Raw genomic sequence first — 16,773 nt, forward strand, 5'->3', positions numbered from 1 at the left:
CGAGGGAGAAATAAGCAACACAAGAAGGAGAAAGAGCGAGATAAATTAAAAGATGTCATTTAACCATGCAAGTGGCTCAGTAAGTAAAGCATTTGAAGGTGAGGTCGTTATGCGTTTCTTTTTCTAATTTCAATTATTCTTTATTGATTTTCGATACAAAAACTGTAATGCAATAAATGCTGACACATGGGAAAAAAGACCATAGCATGTGGAAACAACAAAACAAATAAGGAAAGCGGTTACAGGTAAAGTAGTGTCCAATTAGTCATTTGTGGTTCGCTGTATGGGTGGAAAATCATTATAGCTGACATGTACATAGTTCAGTTATTCCATAATGTCCATATAAATAAAACATATTGAAAAGGTACTTGGGAAATGAAGTGAAATGAGGGGAAATAGATAGATGGGGAATGAAAGTGGAAGGTCCTATGAATTCTCTTACTTTCATATCTTTAGCACATGGTGAGAATAGAGAAATGCACATTATGCGACATGAGATTGTAGGTCAGAGGTGCACAATGTTCAGGGAGGTTTAGTGGTATTAAAGTAAGTTTCCAGAGACTTACAGATGGGTCTGTGTTGGGGTCTCCATGGGGAATGTTAGAGAGCAATGGGTCCCGCTTTCATCATCACTCTGCCGCATCAAGACTCAAGGTCCAGGGGGACTACATTGCCCAGTCTGCCTTTACTATCTGGCGCCCGGCTGCTTTGTCATCTGTAGGCACCAGGAGGCGCTTTAAATTCGGCCGTGGTCTCCCGCAGGGCTGGTCCCGCTTTCACCACCACTCTTTGATGCATCAAGACTCAAGGTCCAGGGGGACTACATCACCCACCCTAGCTTTGCTATCTGGCGCCCGGCTGCTTTATCATCTGTAAGCGCCAGGAGGTGCTTTAAATACGGCCGCCGGCTCCTGCAGCGCGAGACGAGCGCTGGCGTTCCGGCCAAGGGCAGACCCGTCTGCACCAGGAAGAGACAGGGCAGGGCCAACCCTCTGACACTTGCCCTCCAACTGCCCTCCCGGACTCATAAGGTATTGTTCTTCACGCCATTGGCAATTGACTCATATCACTAACTACTTATTTATCTACTTATTTTTCGTTTACCATGCTAGCTGTAGGCTAAAGCTGTAACAAGTATTAATCTTGTTTATTGACGCACGTCCTGGTTCTTCGAAAAATATTCAGTTTTTACCACTTATATTCTGTAGGAGAGTAGGGTCTGCTTTCCTATTTTGCTTTTTGCTTCACTGGTTTTCGACTTTAATGTGGCTGTGGTCCTGCTAATCAGATCCCACAGCCCAGCTGTTCTCTCGCTAAATTCATACCATGTACTTTAGGTACATCACCAATTGGGAAATGGGTCACTCTTGTGAGTCCCTGTACAGTGTACCATAGGTACCCAGGGCATAGGTGCACCCAAGACCTACCAAGGGCTGCAGCATATCTTATGCTACCCCTGGCTGGCCATCCAAACTGACACAACTGACTGATCACTCACCTGGGGCAAGGTCGTGTAATCACCCCTTGCTTAGGTATAGTATTCCTATACCTACCATTATATATAGACACATATGCACCTATAAGTCACTTCTATGGCAGGCCTTAACAATCTTGAAGGCAGAGTGTGTGGTTTTATGTGAGATGGTGCTCTAGCATGAGCTGAGCCTGTCTGCAGTATTTGGAACCATGTCCTTATAGCTGTTCTATGATATAGCCATACCATATACTCTTAAGTGCATTAGAATCCTCGCGGTTATTGCTAACTTTGGTTTGGCTTTATCAAAACATGTTGTGTAAGGTGTCAAACACTTTTGAATACTACCACCTTGCCAGTTCTGGCGATGGGGGTAGCATTCCACCCTTCTAGAGGGAGAAGACATGTTGTTCCTACTAATCCTGGTTAAAGTTAACCAGAGCCTCAGCATCACAAAATGGATGCTGCTGCCACAGACACAAGTCTGACCTCCTGCTGCTGGGAGTCCTTCCAGCAGGGGAGGCTTGGACAATAGGTTTCCTGTCTAGGGAGGTGCTAGCACAACCCCAAACAGGCCATAGTGTATTGGGGCAGGGAGGGCTGAATGAAATGAGACACTGCCTGGAGCACACAAGGTGTCCCATGCATAGCCCGGTTCAAACCAGTTGCTGGGGCACTCCAGCCCCAGCTCTGGCGCGAAACTGGACAAAGGGAAAGGGGTGTAAACACCCCCTGCCCTGGTCCCACCCATAGGAGGGACCTAGCAGGTAATCCAGCCCACCAGATCAGTATATAGGTAGGAACTGAGTCTAGAGACTTTAGATTTATCCTGACTGAAACTTGTAAGAAAACTCTGGACCTTCGACATTCTACTGCAACTAGAAGACTGAAGAATCTCCCTTGTGGTCAAGGAGTGACTACCCTGTGAAAGCAGGCACCATCAAGCGATCAACGGTTTTCTTTGTCGATGCTCCCGCCGGAGCCCGAGCACAGAGCCTGACAAGACCCAGACTTCCAGACTTCCTTCAGCCCGATCCACAGCCACAGCAAAGCTGAGACCGTGGAAGCGACGCGAGACGTGGGACCGGCAATCTTGGAAAGCCAGCGAATTGCTTTCCATGCAACTTCTGAGGCACCCTCGAAGTTGTGCATTGGGGATTGAGAAGCCCCAGCCCCAAGCACCAACTGCACCGAAGATCAGCCCTCCACACTCCACGAGTTCTGCGTGGGGCCCTTCTGCATTTTCCTGCTTGATGTGTCTGTCCGGTCACTTGCCCGTTGGCTAGTGGCCTCTGTGACAATGAACCTTTAAATTTACAACACTGGTATTGTTGCTCCATACTGGCCTCTGCTTCCCTGAAAAGGAGAAGCCCATCAGACCTTGCTGGTCTGATCCCGAAGCCATCTTCGATTCCTGAGTGGGTTGCCATTGCCAAGGCTTGTTGACTCCGATCCGGAAGCCAATACCGCCGACAGTGAGAGCCTTTGTGGGACAGTCTGTATCCAGCTCCTGGTTGTCGTCAACGCCTCCTGGTCCACGTGGCTGCAGAGTCAAGCTTCACGACATCACCTGATCGCATCCCGACATCGCCTGGTTCCTTCCTAGTTCCTTCCTGGTCACTGGCTAGTGACCCAGACTCTGTCCCCTCTGCTTTCAGGTACTCTTCATCCTCGATCCGCCCTTGGCTCCAACCGGACACTTCTCTACTGGTCGCCTGTGGCATCTTTCTCCAAGGCTCCATAGGCATCAGCGGCGAAACCCGACACACTTTGACACCCATGCACCCGCTTCCTGTGGGTGAGGTAACGCGAGTACTTTGGTGCTCCTGTGGGTATTGTCTATCGTAGTGTCTAAGTTTTGAGTAGCTTTTCCCTAGTCCATCCAGAAGTGTCCCAAAAAAACTAGTTTCCAATTCTTTCATTCCCATTCTAACTCCATGGTAACTCGCGTGTGTGTAAAGACACTGCACATGCATCCCGTAGGCCTCCTACTTCCTATCCTTTGGTAGTACAGTGAAGCCCCAGCGATTCCCTAGGCCCTAGGCCTATCCTTTGTTCGTGACGTGGTTCTTATACCACTATTTTAGTATATGGTTTGAAGTGCCCCTAGGGCATTACTGTATTTTGTGCAACTTACTGTATGATAATTAAGTCTCTTGTTATGTGCTTGTGCCTCTGACCTCATAAAGAGTTCAGAGGATTGTGTTAGTAATAAATACATATATTTTTACATACAACCTGTGTGGTGTCCTTTCACTTGGTATTAAAGGGATTGCATATGTTAAACAGATGGCTTTACATGCCCTCTTGAGTTTAGCCTAAGACTGCTTTGACAATGCTACCACTAGGATAGCTGGTCTATAAGGTTGTCTTTACAACCATCACCATAAGGGTTGTTTGGACTGGTGCAAGGTGCTCACTAGAATAGTGAACATCATATACCAGGCCAACTTCTCACATATTCCACCTCTGATATTCCTACACATTGTTGCCCTTGTTTAACAACATTTGGACCAACTCAATGGGGAAAAGGAAAGCAGCAGACGGTGTGAGTGGGGGGCTATTGAGGAAAGGTAAAAAAGCTAAAAAGTTATCTAAACAAGCGTTGTGTAAAACCAATTGTGTCATGGACCGTATTGGCAACCTTGTTAGCAACTGTGAGGATATTTTACTTACTCCACTGGGTTCGAACGGCAGTGCTTCAAATGTGGCCAAGGCCCCTCTACCACCACCACCCTTAAATTTACCCCGTTAATCCCTGACATGTTTAAAAGGTCTACCCTGAAGGGCCAGCAAACGCTTGCTCACTAAAATATTTCGTCGGTAGTGAGTAACAATCCACTTTTACCAAGCTCCCGTTCACCCATTACAAGTGTCATTGAGCCTGACATCGTATTACCCCTAATGGACATCCCTGAGGAACCCTGTGACCATCTGGGTACCAAGGGGTCAGATGGCGAACCCAGCAGATATGACAAAACTAGTAGGGATATGTATTCATGTACTGACTTGTTTACAGGCCATATAGCTGACCTAAAGGCTCAGATCAAACATCTTATAGAGGAAGCTAGTCAACTTAAGGGCATGATTGACACACTTTCTACGGAACTCAAAATATGCACTAGTACAATCCACCCAGTCACTGAAGCTCCGATCAGGGCCCAAGTTTCCAAAATTAGTAACACCTCTAAAGGGAACACAGGTAGTCTAAACAACAAAACTAAAGCTATTGGGCAATTTGCAACATTCAATAAACAATTAACCTGTGGTCCGAGTACTATGCAGCACATCACTACCAACAAAGTGATAGGGAAAAGTGACCACAGCTTGCATATTGGGGACAAAAGAAAAGAATTCCACAACTTCTCCCGTCTCAGCTACCAGCCTGGAATAATTCTACCTGCCAGGGCGAGCCACTATGACAAACCCCAGTCCCGTCCCTACAAATGTCAAAATTTTCAGACTAATGTTCCAAACTCTTCCCATAGTTTAGCTCAGGAAGATGAGCAATCCCTGATCAATAAATGAACCCAGAGGCTGACTCATGTGCGTAAGTGCAGATCCATAATTAGGGAAGATATATCTTCCACCACAAGACATCCATCTATGGGCAATAACTCTTGCCTCTTCAGTATTGGGAGAAAATCTGGTGGCTCTTGAACTAAGAACATCCCACTTGATACTCACAAAAATCAGGATGAAACTAACCCCCCCACCCCGACCCTGTCTCCATCCAAACATCTAATGCGGAGGTACTAAGTTGCATTGGGGACGCGTCTCTTACAAAACATAGATTGATGTTTAATGAACTCATACCCCTCACCTAGACCTCCAGTAGACACCTAACTAGGGGCAGGTGATAGTCTCTGCATAGGATAAATTCCCAGCATTGTCCATGTCGGGAAGGACTATGTAGTAGAACCCCCTAGGGCCATAGTAACATCACAGGACAACCCATCCTGTCATATAGGCAACCATGTTATAGTTCCAGCTACTCCCAATTTGGGTAATGCTACGGAGGATAGCTTGTATAATCCCATAGGCAATCAAGACATATCTCCTATGACATTAGCTTCCTTGAACATAGTGGAGTTATCTTCAAAGACACCCACACTGGACTGGTCAGTATTTATAGATAAACAGGACGTTTTAGAGTTTCAAGAGACCTGGGCACTTAATCCAGTCTACCACCCTGGCTATTTAAACTTCTCAAAGCCAGCAATAGATGGACGAAAAGGCAGACCCTCAGGCGGGCTAACAATATGGGTAAGACAGAGTTCCTCTTATAATATAGTATAAAAGGAGATTGACAACATTGATATTATGGCACTACTCATTCGCCCAAAACACCCCCCAACTTACTTGTTGTCAATGTGTATGCCTGGGGTATGGTGGGAGGAAGATCATCAAAGACAATCACTGAACTTAATAGTTTTCTAGATACAATGAGCAAAGGGAACAACTTAGTCATAGTAGGAGATTTTAACACCATATTTGAGCCTCTGGACACTGAGGATAGCAACCTTAGTGTAGATGAAGATGCTTAGTGGAGTATTCTCCAACTGGAGATGCCACCTATTAAAAAGTGGACCGAGGCAGCCTCCAACTTAAAGCATTCAGATTGGAAAGGGGAGTTAGGGCAGTGAACGGTCGTAGACCTTCTGATCGCTTAGGATCCCACACATACAGTAATGGCCTGAGAAGCAGTCATATTGACTATATCCTCATTAATGTAGAGAACTGGCCAGCTCTTGTTGATATGGAGGTTTGTGCGATGAATGAAAGTGACCATAACCCATTGTTGTTAAAGATTAAGGTAACTGGCCACGTAACATCCCTGTCCACTGGCACCTTGAGTGAGACTGCCGATACTGTAATAAGTAACAACATAAGGAGGATTAATTGATCCCGTATTGTCAAAAACAAAAGTTCCTTTGAAAAAATTAAAAAAGAGCTGATGAGCACATTAGATGGTCTACATCAATTTAATAAACAGGGAGAAATTAACTTTAATTTTACCCAAATCCACGAGGCCATGTTTGAAAAGATTAGGTACTTCTTTGTCAACCCTCTCAATATTTCAAAGAGACTCTCACCCAAACCCAAACAAGGACAATTGGCTCCAGAATATACTGATTCTTGCCAACTCGATAGCCAGCAGAGCTCCCATTCCTGACTCCTGGCGAGGAGCCGAAATACTACCCATTTATAAAACGGGGGATCATTCTAGCCTTAGCAATTATAGGCCAATCAGTCTAATTGACACCTCCCAAAAGATTATGGCCAGGCTAGTGCTGAACAGAATCCATATTTGGATTGCAGAGAATAACATACTTTCCCCATTTCAGGCAGGCTTTAGGGCCCTCTTAAGTACAATCGACCAAGTTTTTACTTTGTTTTAATCTATTGGCATGTTGTACTACTAGCGGGCGGCACTATGTATGCCAACTTTGTAGATCTCAAAGCTGCTTTCGATACGGTCCAGAGAAACAAACTCTGGGCCATATTGAAAGATCTAAGGTTATCATTAGAGCTCTGACAGCTTGTAGTTAAACTGCACGAATCCAACTACGCGCATGTTCGTTGGGGATCACAAGGAAACACCACCCACAGGTTCCTAATTCTAAAATGGGTGCATCAAGGGTGTGCTCTGGCTCTCACCCTGTTTTCATTGTTTATAAACGGGGTGGTTAATTATTTTTCAGAGCACTCTACCAATGCTCCCTCTGTTGCAGCTTGCAGGCAAAAAGGTCCCAATACTTATGTTCGCTTTTGAAACCCTAAGTTTATCAAAAATTCAAGTTGAGTTGCAGCGAGCCCTAATCTACTTTGAGTCATTCTACATGGCACACAAGTTAGTGGTAAATGTGGACAAAACTAAATTGATGGTGCTGCATAAACACAAAGTAATCAAGGCAATGGTTGTTATGAATAAAGTGCCACTGAAACAAATGGATATATTTACCTACCTTTGAATACCTGTATGCCATAAACTAGACTGGAAACCCCAGATAGATTTCATGGCACTTAGGCACTCCCAGCTTGCTGGAGCACTTTTGAAAGAATATACGCTCTCCCAGACCAAGCCGGCTGGCCCTGTACATAAGATATACAATACAAGCTTATGGCCTCCATTCTCTATGGTGCGGAACACTGGGGATTTGAAAATCTGTCCCCATTAGTCCTATCCCAAAACTGATTTGTGAGAGGTCTAACTGGCCTTCGCCAAAGTACCCCACTTACATCCTTATATTTGATCTAGGGTGTAACACGCTGGCAGAGGTTGCTAGATTTAGACCATTAGCATACTGGAGAAGACTATAGTCCACTCCAGAGCTAGGCCACAATGTTCGAGCACTCAAAGACATTTGAGATGCCAACATCTAACAGAAGATTAGCTCGTTACAGCGGGTGAAAAGCTCCTTAGTGAACATGGGGATGAGGCACCTGTGGTAAGACCCGGTGAATAACATGTTTCCTGCCAAAAAAGCTTTTTAAGAAGCATACAGGGCAATGATTAGAGCTAGCAATTTGTGTTCTTCTAGCTCGTCATCACTGACCAGCATCTTCCTGGGGCCTAAGTTGGAACCATTGTATGAAGATTTTTGGGACTTCATAACAAAGCCCACTGACAGGAAACATTTCCTTCAGTTTCGGACAGGTACATTACCAATCAAAGATTTCACCGAAACCTGGCACCACTCCCAAGACAGTAAATGTATATACTGCTTGAATGTGGACAAGACAATTCCTCGCATCTTATTTATATGTCCAGCATGTAGTTCCCCACGGAGCAAATGGCTTAAACCAATCGGCTCGAATATGGGCACCAGGTCAAGTGCTACTGCATTGCGAATACTGAAGACAAGCACTCAGGAGGCACTTGTGCTCGCCTTAGCAAACTATTTACTTTGGGTGTGGAGAATCCGAAAGCAAGTAGTTGGCGACATTGACTATTTGTAATCACTATCATCCCTAGCACACAGTATGACTAGTTTTACATGGTTTTATAATCTAGATGTAATGAAAGGCAATTTCCTTTAACCAATGACAATGGCCAGTACTGATTTTAATTATTTTTTAAAAATTGTTCTCTTTTAACACCATAGCTGCTTCAAACGTTCCGCGCCAGTGTGGAACGTTCGAAGAAACGGGCGGGGCCACGTCAGCCCCACGCAGTACCAGCCAGGTAGTGCTTGCGACGGCCAACGGCCGACGGGAGCACTTAAAGGGTTATCTAAATACAAATTTGTTTTGTTTTTATCATGTTTTACCAACTTTCATGAATTGTTGTTGTTAAGTATTGGTGATTATGTATGTACTTTTTGGGTGATATTATCTATTTATTGTCTTTTATGATCAGTATGATCAAAATAAAGACTTAATCAATCCAAAAATAAAGCAATGTTATCTGCACCTCTGAAATGTGACACACCAGTTTGAGGTGATTGTTTTAACTGCATTTGTTACCAAGGGATTGAATATGATCAGTAATATTTTGAATGTCAGGGTTAAGGAAGCCCTTAATAAGATAAGCAAATTCCCTCTTTGGTTGCTTGTTAAAAGATTGGCAATGAAGGGGCAACATATCCCAAAACTGTCCTACTGATTTGCAGTGGAAGAGTATTTGAGCAAGGTCACCAGGTTCTTCCTTGCAGTTCCAGCATGTGGGGCTGTCTAAGCTATTCATATTGTAGAGGTAGGATGGGGTCCAATAGGCTCTGTGGATTAGCAAGAACATAATCTGAGATGATGATAATATGTGAAGGGACTGACTTCCATTTAGTGTTCCACTAGGTCTCAGGTACAGGGTAATGATTAGAGCTAGCAATTTGTGTTCTTCAAGCTCGTCATCACTGACCAGCATCTTCCTGGGGCATAAGTTGGAACCATTGTATGAAGATTTCTGGGATTTCATAACAAAGCCCACTGACAGGAAACATTTCCTTCAGTTTCGGACAGGTACATTATCAATCAAAGATTTCACCAAAACCTGGCACCACTCCCAAGACAGTAAATGTATATACTGCCAGAATGTGGACAAGACAATTCCTCGCATCTTATTTATATGTCCAGCATGTAGTTCCCCACAGAGCAAATGGCTTAAACCAATCGGCTCGAATATGGGCACCAGGTCAAGTGCTACTGCATTGCGAATACTGAAGACAAGCACTCAGGAGGCACTCGTGCTCGCCTTAGCAAACTATTTACGTTGGGTGTGGAGAATCCGAAAGCAAGTAGTTGGCGACATTGACTATTTGTAATCACTATCATCCATTGTCTTTTCACTCTGTCACGTATTATACTCTTTAGCCAGTATCGAGACCCTAGCACACAGTATGACTAGTTTTAAATGGTTTTATAATCTAGATGTAATGAAAGGCAATTTCCTTAAACCAATGGCAATGGCCAGTACTGACTTTATATATATTTTTTAAATTGTTCTCTTTTAACACCATAGCTACTTTGAATGTTCCGCGCCAGTGTGGAACGTTTGAAGAAACGGGCGGGGCCACGTCAACCCCGCGCAGCATCAGCCAGGTAGTGCTTGCAACGGCCAACGGCCGAAGGGAGCACTTAAAGGGTTATCTAAATACAAACTTGTTTGTTTTTATCATGTTTTATCAACTTTCATGAATTGGTGTTTTTAAGTATTGGTGATTATGTATGTACTTTTTGGGTGATATTATCTATTTATTGTCTATTATGATCAGTATGATCAAAATAAAGACTTAATCAATCAAAAAATAGAGCAATGTTATCTGCACCTCTGATATGTGACACACCAGTTTGAGGTGATTGTTTTAACTGCATTTGTTACCAAGGAATTGAATATGATCAGTGTTATTTTGAATGTCAGGGTTAAGGAAGCCCTTAATAAGATAAGCAAATTCCCTCTTTGGTTGCTTGTTAAAAGATTGGCAATGAAGGGGCAACATATCCCAAAACTGTCCTACTGATTTGCAGTGGAAGAGTATTTGAGCAAGGTCGCCAGGTTCATCCTTGCAGTTCCAGCATGTGGGGCTGTCTAAGCTATTCATATTGTAGAGGTAGGATGGGATCCAGTAGGCTCTGTGGATTAGCAAGAACATAATCTGAGATATTGATAATATGTGAAGGGACTGACTTCCATTTAGCTTTCCACTAGGTCTCAGGTTCAGGGTGAGAGCAATGATTGCCCCAGTTTACCATTCTTTTCCTGTTTGATTCTTCAGGATATAAACATTTATCGAATTTGGAGACGTGATGATATATTTTGTTTAGATTACTATAGAGTGATGGGTGGGATGGCTTCTTGTTGTGAAATGTTGGTGATGGATGTCTTACGTTTGAGAAAAGTATAACATTCCCAGTTCTCTAATTGATATTATGACTGAAGTTTTGAGATGGTTGAAGGGGAGGTGGTAGAGCCTTATTATTTTTAAAAAAGTAGATGCCTTTTCTTACCCAAGAGTCCCAGTGTAATGTTAGACCTTCATGTGTGATTTTCGAGATGTGCCAGAGAGAGGCTAAATTGGAAAATTTCATTTGTGAGAGTAGTTTCTTGTCAATGGTTAGTAGGGCATTCTTAGTGGTTTTGAGTGAGTATTTGGAAATGGTGAGGTGCTTGTCATTGGTAATGAGAAGCAATATAGGATATAGGTTTTACAAGATGGCTCTTTCTACTTCTAGCCATGTGGGTTGAAATTGTCTGATGTGGAGAACCAGTGTGTGCATTTTCTGGGCAAGAAGGATGTCTGGTAATCTCTAAAATTGGCGAGGTTTCCCTCTCCTAGAGCAGTTGGAAGATTTTTCAGAGCTATTCTAGGTTTTTTACCCGGCCATATAAAGTTTGTGATTAGTTTGTCTAGATTATGGTGAAAGTTGTCAGAGAGGGTTCGAAATTAAGATATCATCTGCATAAGCAGAAAGTTTCAACACATTCCGATCAAAGTTGATTTCTGTTATTTTATAATTGTTTTTTATGTCCAGAAGGAGTGGCTCTAGCGTCATTAGGAAAAGGGAGGGCAAAAGTGGGCACTCTTCCCTAGTACCATTTTCAAGGTTTGCAATAGGATGGCACTTAAAGGGTTATCTAAATACAAACTTGTTTGTTTTTATCATGTTTTATCAACTTTCATGAATTGGTGTTTTTAAGTATTGGTGATTATGTATGTACTTTTTGGGTGATAGTATCTATTTATTGTCTATTATGATCAGTATGATCAAAATAAAGACTTAATCAATCAAAAAATAGAGCAATGTTATCTGCACCTCTGATATGTGACACACCAGTTTGAGGTGATTGTTTTAACTGCATTTGTTACCAAGGGATTGAATATGATCAGTAATATTTTGAATGTCAGGGTTAAGGAAGCCCTTAATAAGATAAGCAAATTCCCTCTTTGGTTGCTTGTTAAAAGATTGGCAATGAAGGGGCAACATATCCCAAAACTGTCCTACTGATTTGCAGTGGAAGAGTATTTGAGCAAGGTCACCAGGTTCTTCCTTGCAGTTCCAGCATGTGGGGCTGTCTAAGCTATTCATATTGTAGAGGTAGGATGGGGTCCAATAGGCTCTGTGGATTAGCAAGAACATAATCTGAGATGATGATAATATGTGAAGGGACTGACTTCCATTTAGTGTTCCACTAGGTCTCAGGTACAGGGTAATGATTAGAGCTAGCAATTTGTGTTCTTCAAGCTCGTCATCACTGACCAGCATCTTCCTGGGGCATAAGTTGGAACCATTGTATGAAGATTTCTGGGATTTCATAACAAAGCCCACTGACAGGAAACATTTCCTTCAGTTTCGGACAGGTACATTATCAATCAAAGATTTCACCAAAACCTGGCACCACTCCCAAGACAGTAAATGTATATACTGCCAGAATGTGGACAAGACAATTCCTCGCATCTTATTTATATGTCCAGCATGTAGTTCCCCACAGAGCAAATGGCTTAAACCAATCGGCTCGAATATGGGCACCAGGTCAAGTGCTACTGCATTGCGAATACTGAAGACAAGCACTCAGGAGGCACTCGTGCTCGCCTTAGCAAACTATTTACGTTGGGTGTGGAGAATCCGAAAGCAAGTAGTTGGCGACATTGACTATTTGTAATCAATATCATCCATTGTCTTTTCACTCTGTCACGTATTATACTCTTTAGCCTGTATCGAGACCCTAGCACACAGTATGACTAGTTTTAAATGGTTTTATAATCTAGATGTAATGAAAGGCAATTTCCTTAAACCAATGGCAATGGCCTGTACTGACTTTATATATATTTTTTAAATTGTTCTCTTTTAACACCATAGCTACTTTGAATGTTCCGCGCCAGTGTGGAACGTTTGAAGAAACGGGCGGGGCCACGTCAACCCAGCGCAGCATCAGCCAGGTAGTGCTTGCAACGGCCAACGGCCGAAGGGAGCACTTAAAGGGTTATCTAAATACAAACTTGTTTGTTTTTATCATGTTTTATCAACTTTCATGAATTGGTGTTTTTAAGAATTGGTGATTATGTATGTACTTTTTGGGTGATATTATCTATTTATTGTCTATTATGATCAGTATGATCAAAATAAAGACTTAATCAATCAAAAAATAGAGCAATGTTATCTGCACCTCTGATATGTGACACACCAGTTTGAGGTGATTGTTTTAACTGCATTTGTTACCAAGGGATTGAATATGATCAGTGTTATTTTGAATGTCAGGGTTAAGGAAGCCCTTAATAAGATAAGCAAATTCCCTCTTTGGTTGCTTGTTAAAAGATTGGCAATGAAGGGGCAACATATCCCAAAACTGTCCTACTGATTTGCAGTGGAAGAGTATTTGAGCAAGGTCGCCAGGTTCATCCTTGCAGTTCCAGCATGTGGGGCTGTCTAAGCTATTCATATTGTAGAGGTAGGATGGGATCCAGTAGGCTCTGTGGATTAGCAAGAACATAATCTGAGATATTGATAATATGTGAAGGGACTGACTTCCATTTAGCTTTCCACTAGGTCTCAGGTTCAGGGTGAGAGCAATGATTGCCCCAGTTTACCATTCTTTTCCTGTTTGATTCTTCAGGATATAAACATTTATCGAATTTGGAGACGTGATGATATATTTTGTTTAGATTACTATAGAGTGATGGGTGGGATGGCTTCTTGTTGTGAAATGTTGGTGATGGATGTCTTACGTTTGAGAAAAGTATAACATTCCCAGTTCTCTAAGTGATATTATGACTGAAGTTTTGAGATGGTTGAAGGGGAGGTGGTAGACCCTTATTATTTTTAAAAAAGTAGATGCCTTTTCTTACCCAAGAGTCCCAGTGTAATGTTAGACCTTCATGTGTGATTTTCGAGATGTGCCAGAGAGAGGCTAAATTGGAAAATTTCATTTGTGAGAGTAGTTTCTTGTCAATGGTTAGTAGGGCATTCTTAGTGGTTTTGAGTGAGTATTTGGAAATGGTGAGGTGCTTGTCATTGGTAATGAGAAGCAATATAGGATATAGGTTTTACAAGATGGCTCTTTCTACTTCTAGCCATGTGGGTTGAAATTGTCTGATGTGGAGAACCAGTGTGTGCATTTTCTGGGCAAGAAGGATGTCTGGTAATCTCTACAATTGGCGAGGTTTCCCTCTCCTAGAGCAGTCGGAAGATTTTTCAGAGCTATTCTAGGTTTTTTACCCGGCCATATAAAGTTTGTGATTAGTTTGTCTAGATTATGGTGAAAGTTGTCAGAGAGGGTTCGAAATTAAGATATCATCTGCATAAGCAGAAAGTTTCAACACATTCCGATCAAAGTTGATTTCTGTTATTTTATAATTGTTTTTTATGTCCAGAAGGAGTGGCTCTAGCGTCATTAGGAAAAGGGAGGGCAAAAGTGGGCACTCTTCCCTAGTACCATTTTCAAGGTTTGCAATAGGATGGCACTGGTGCATATACAGGCACCCAGATTAGTTTATAGGGCCATGATCATTTTTATGAAACAGTCTCCCAAGTTCAAGTTCAAATAACTTTTTTCGGTTTTTTAATACAAAACCATAAAAGTTCATGATTAAAAGAAATAAAGAACACATTAAAAATTCACATTATGATAATCCACATTACACAACAGCAAGGATAAAACCGGTAGGGTATTCAGTTCTCGTGTAACTGTTATTACACTTTACATAAACCTTAATCAAGGATTAAATTTATACAGACTAAAGGTCCAGGCATTTCCTATATTTCATTGAACACCTTAAAAAACCGATCACAAATGGTATACAATCAGGTTTTAACAGTTGTGAATAAAAGAGGGCCGGGCGAATTTGAACAAAATTTAGCCTTTTTAAAAGAGGTTTAAGATAAAAAGCCCTGGGGAATTCATAGAATTTACAAAAGAATACAAAGTGCAGCAGATCCTGTGGAGACAGATTGTCACAGCCACAGGTTGCTAACACTGTCCCTTTGTGACATCCCCTCGGGACTGCTAAAAGTAGGTGGAACAGTCTCCCAAGTTAAAGGCTTTGGGGGATTCCTCAAGAAAGGTGATACTCTATCGAACGCTTTCTCATCATTAAGTGTTGTTGTGACTGAGGACAATGTGGACAATTGTGCCCTGTCTAGGACATGACAAAGGAGGCAGATATTGTCATAACATGCATTTTTTTAAGAAATCAACGTGTGAATTACTTATTAGTTGAGGGAAAAAACGGTTATGGTGCTTGGCAAGTATTTTCACATACATTTTGAAGTCCAGATTTATCAGCGATATGGGTCTATAGTTCTTTACAAAGTCCTTCCCTTCTTTAGGGATCACAACAGTGTAAGATTCTGCTGAAATGCCCCTAATAGTACCAGATATTGTGAAATAATGAAATAGATCTAATAGGGTTGATTGGATTGCGGAAGCAAAGGTTTTATAAAATGTGGCCCTAAAGTCGTCGGGGACGAACGCTTTATTTTCTTTAAGAGTGCCAATAGCTTTGGTAATCTATTTTAGGGATATTGGTTTGGACTGCGTCAGCTTGTTTTCCTCTGATAAGCAAGACAGTTGCAGTTTATTCTGGTAGTTGGACCATTGATCAGGCGTTATCTGCTTATCATCTGAGTATAGGTCCTTGTAGAATTATCAAAATGTTTCTAGGACCATCTAGGGAGCAGTATGGACAGTATTTTTATTGTCCTTTATAGTGGTTATTTTTTGGGTTTTGCTTGTGCTTGAGTTATGAGGAAGTATTTTACCTGCTCTATTGGACTCACAGGGGGATATTCTCAAGAACGTGTGATAACCACGCCCAAATTACCTTAACGCAACTCTCCTTATCGCAGTCTATCACGGGAAAATAACACTGTGTTAACGTAGCATTCACAAAACAGCGGTACCATGTGATCGGCCCACGATAACGCGTCAAATGTCCACTCAACGCAACACAGCAAAAATGCAAAACATAAACGCAAAAAAAGTTGTAATGCAGCCAATCGCGATAAAAAAAAAACTGCAAAAACCAGCGACAGGCCTGCAATCCCCATGCGTCAAGCGGGAAAAGGCAGCATAAAAGCAGAACAAAAACAAAGTGAAACAAAAAGAAACCACGTAGCACCATGGATGCACCCGGACCAAGTACAGATGTCAACACGAACCCCACAAGTCCCACAGATCACCAGCAAGGAACAACAGGGACGGGGAAGGCCTTGGAGAAGAGGAAGAGGAAGACGGGGTGCAGTCCGCAGGAAAACCAGATCAGCGCCACGGGGGTGACAGAACACTACCATAAACTGACCTACAATTAGACTAACGTTAATGCAGTCGGAGTAGGAGGTCAATTGAGGAGGCCAAGAGGCGATGGCATGATGAGAAAAGCAAAACCAAGCACAAACCCGCTGCCAACAGGAAGGCAGCAACAGCGACAGGAGGTGGGAGTCCTGTGCCACAGGAGGAGATGGGGGAAACAGAGGCCACAGTCATCAGTGTGGAGACGGTGCAAGGAGTTGGGAGTCCGGACACAGCTCTATAGGACCTGACACAACATCAACAGGGTGAGTAACGACCAGGGACTGGTGGGCTGGGGGGAGAAGGGCACAATGGCACACATGCACAATGATGTGTAGCACACTGCCACCCACAATTACCCTGGATCATGTCCATGATCCATGTGGCACACTGCAGACCACACACACATAGCAATAACAGCACATCCACATTGACGACAATGTGGTACAATGTGCAACCCAGACACTGTGGAACAGAGGGCACAATGGGTTCCACTCATGCGCAGAAACAGGCCAACTACATCTAACAGAGCAGGAAACTGTGAGATGGAAATGTATGCGTACAACCTCACATC

The 16,773-nt window shown here is 42.7% G+C and overlaps 1 protein-coding gene across 2 annotated transcripts in view; it reads right to left on the reverse strand.

The window, feature by feature from the left end:
- LOC144823811 (uncharacterized) overlaps positions 1-16,773 on the reverse strand; it is a 194,712-nt gene that overhangs the window by 33,243 nt on the left and 144,696 nt on the right. The window lies entirely within an intron of this gene.

Source organism: Lissotriton helveticus, chromosome 3_1 (assembly GCF_964261635.1).
Source record: "Lissotriton helveticus chromosome 3_1, aLisHel1.1, whole genome shotgun sequence".
In the NCBI taxonomy this organism is placed as follows: Eukaryota; Metazoa; Chordata; class Amphibia; order Caudata; family Salamandridae; genus Lissotriton; species Lissotriton helveticus.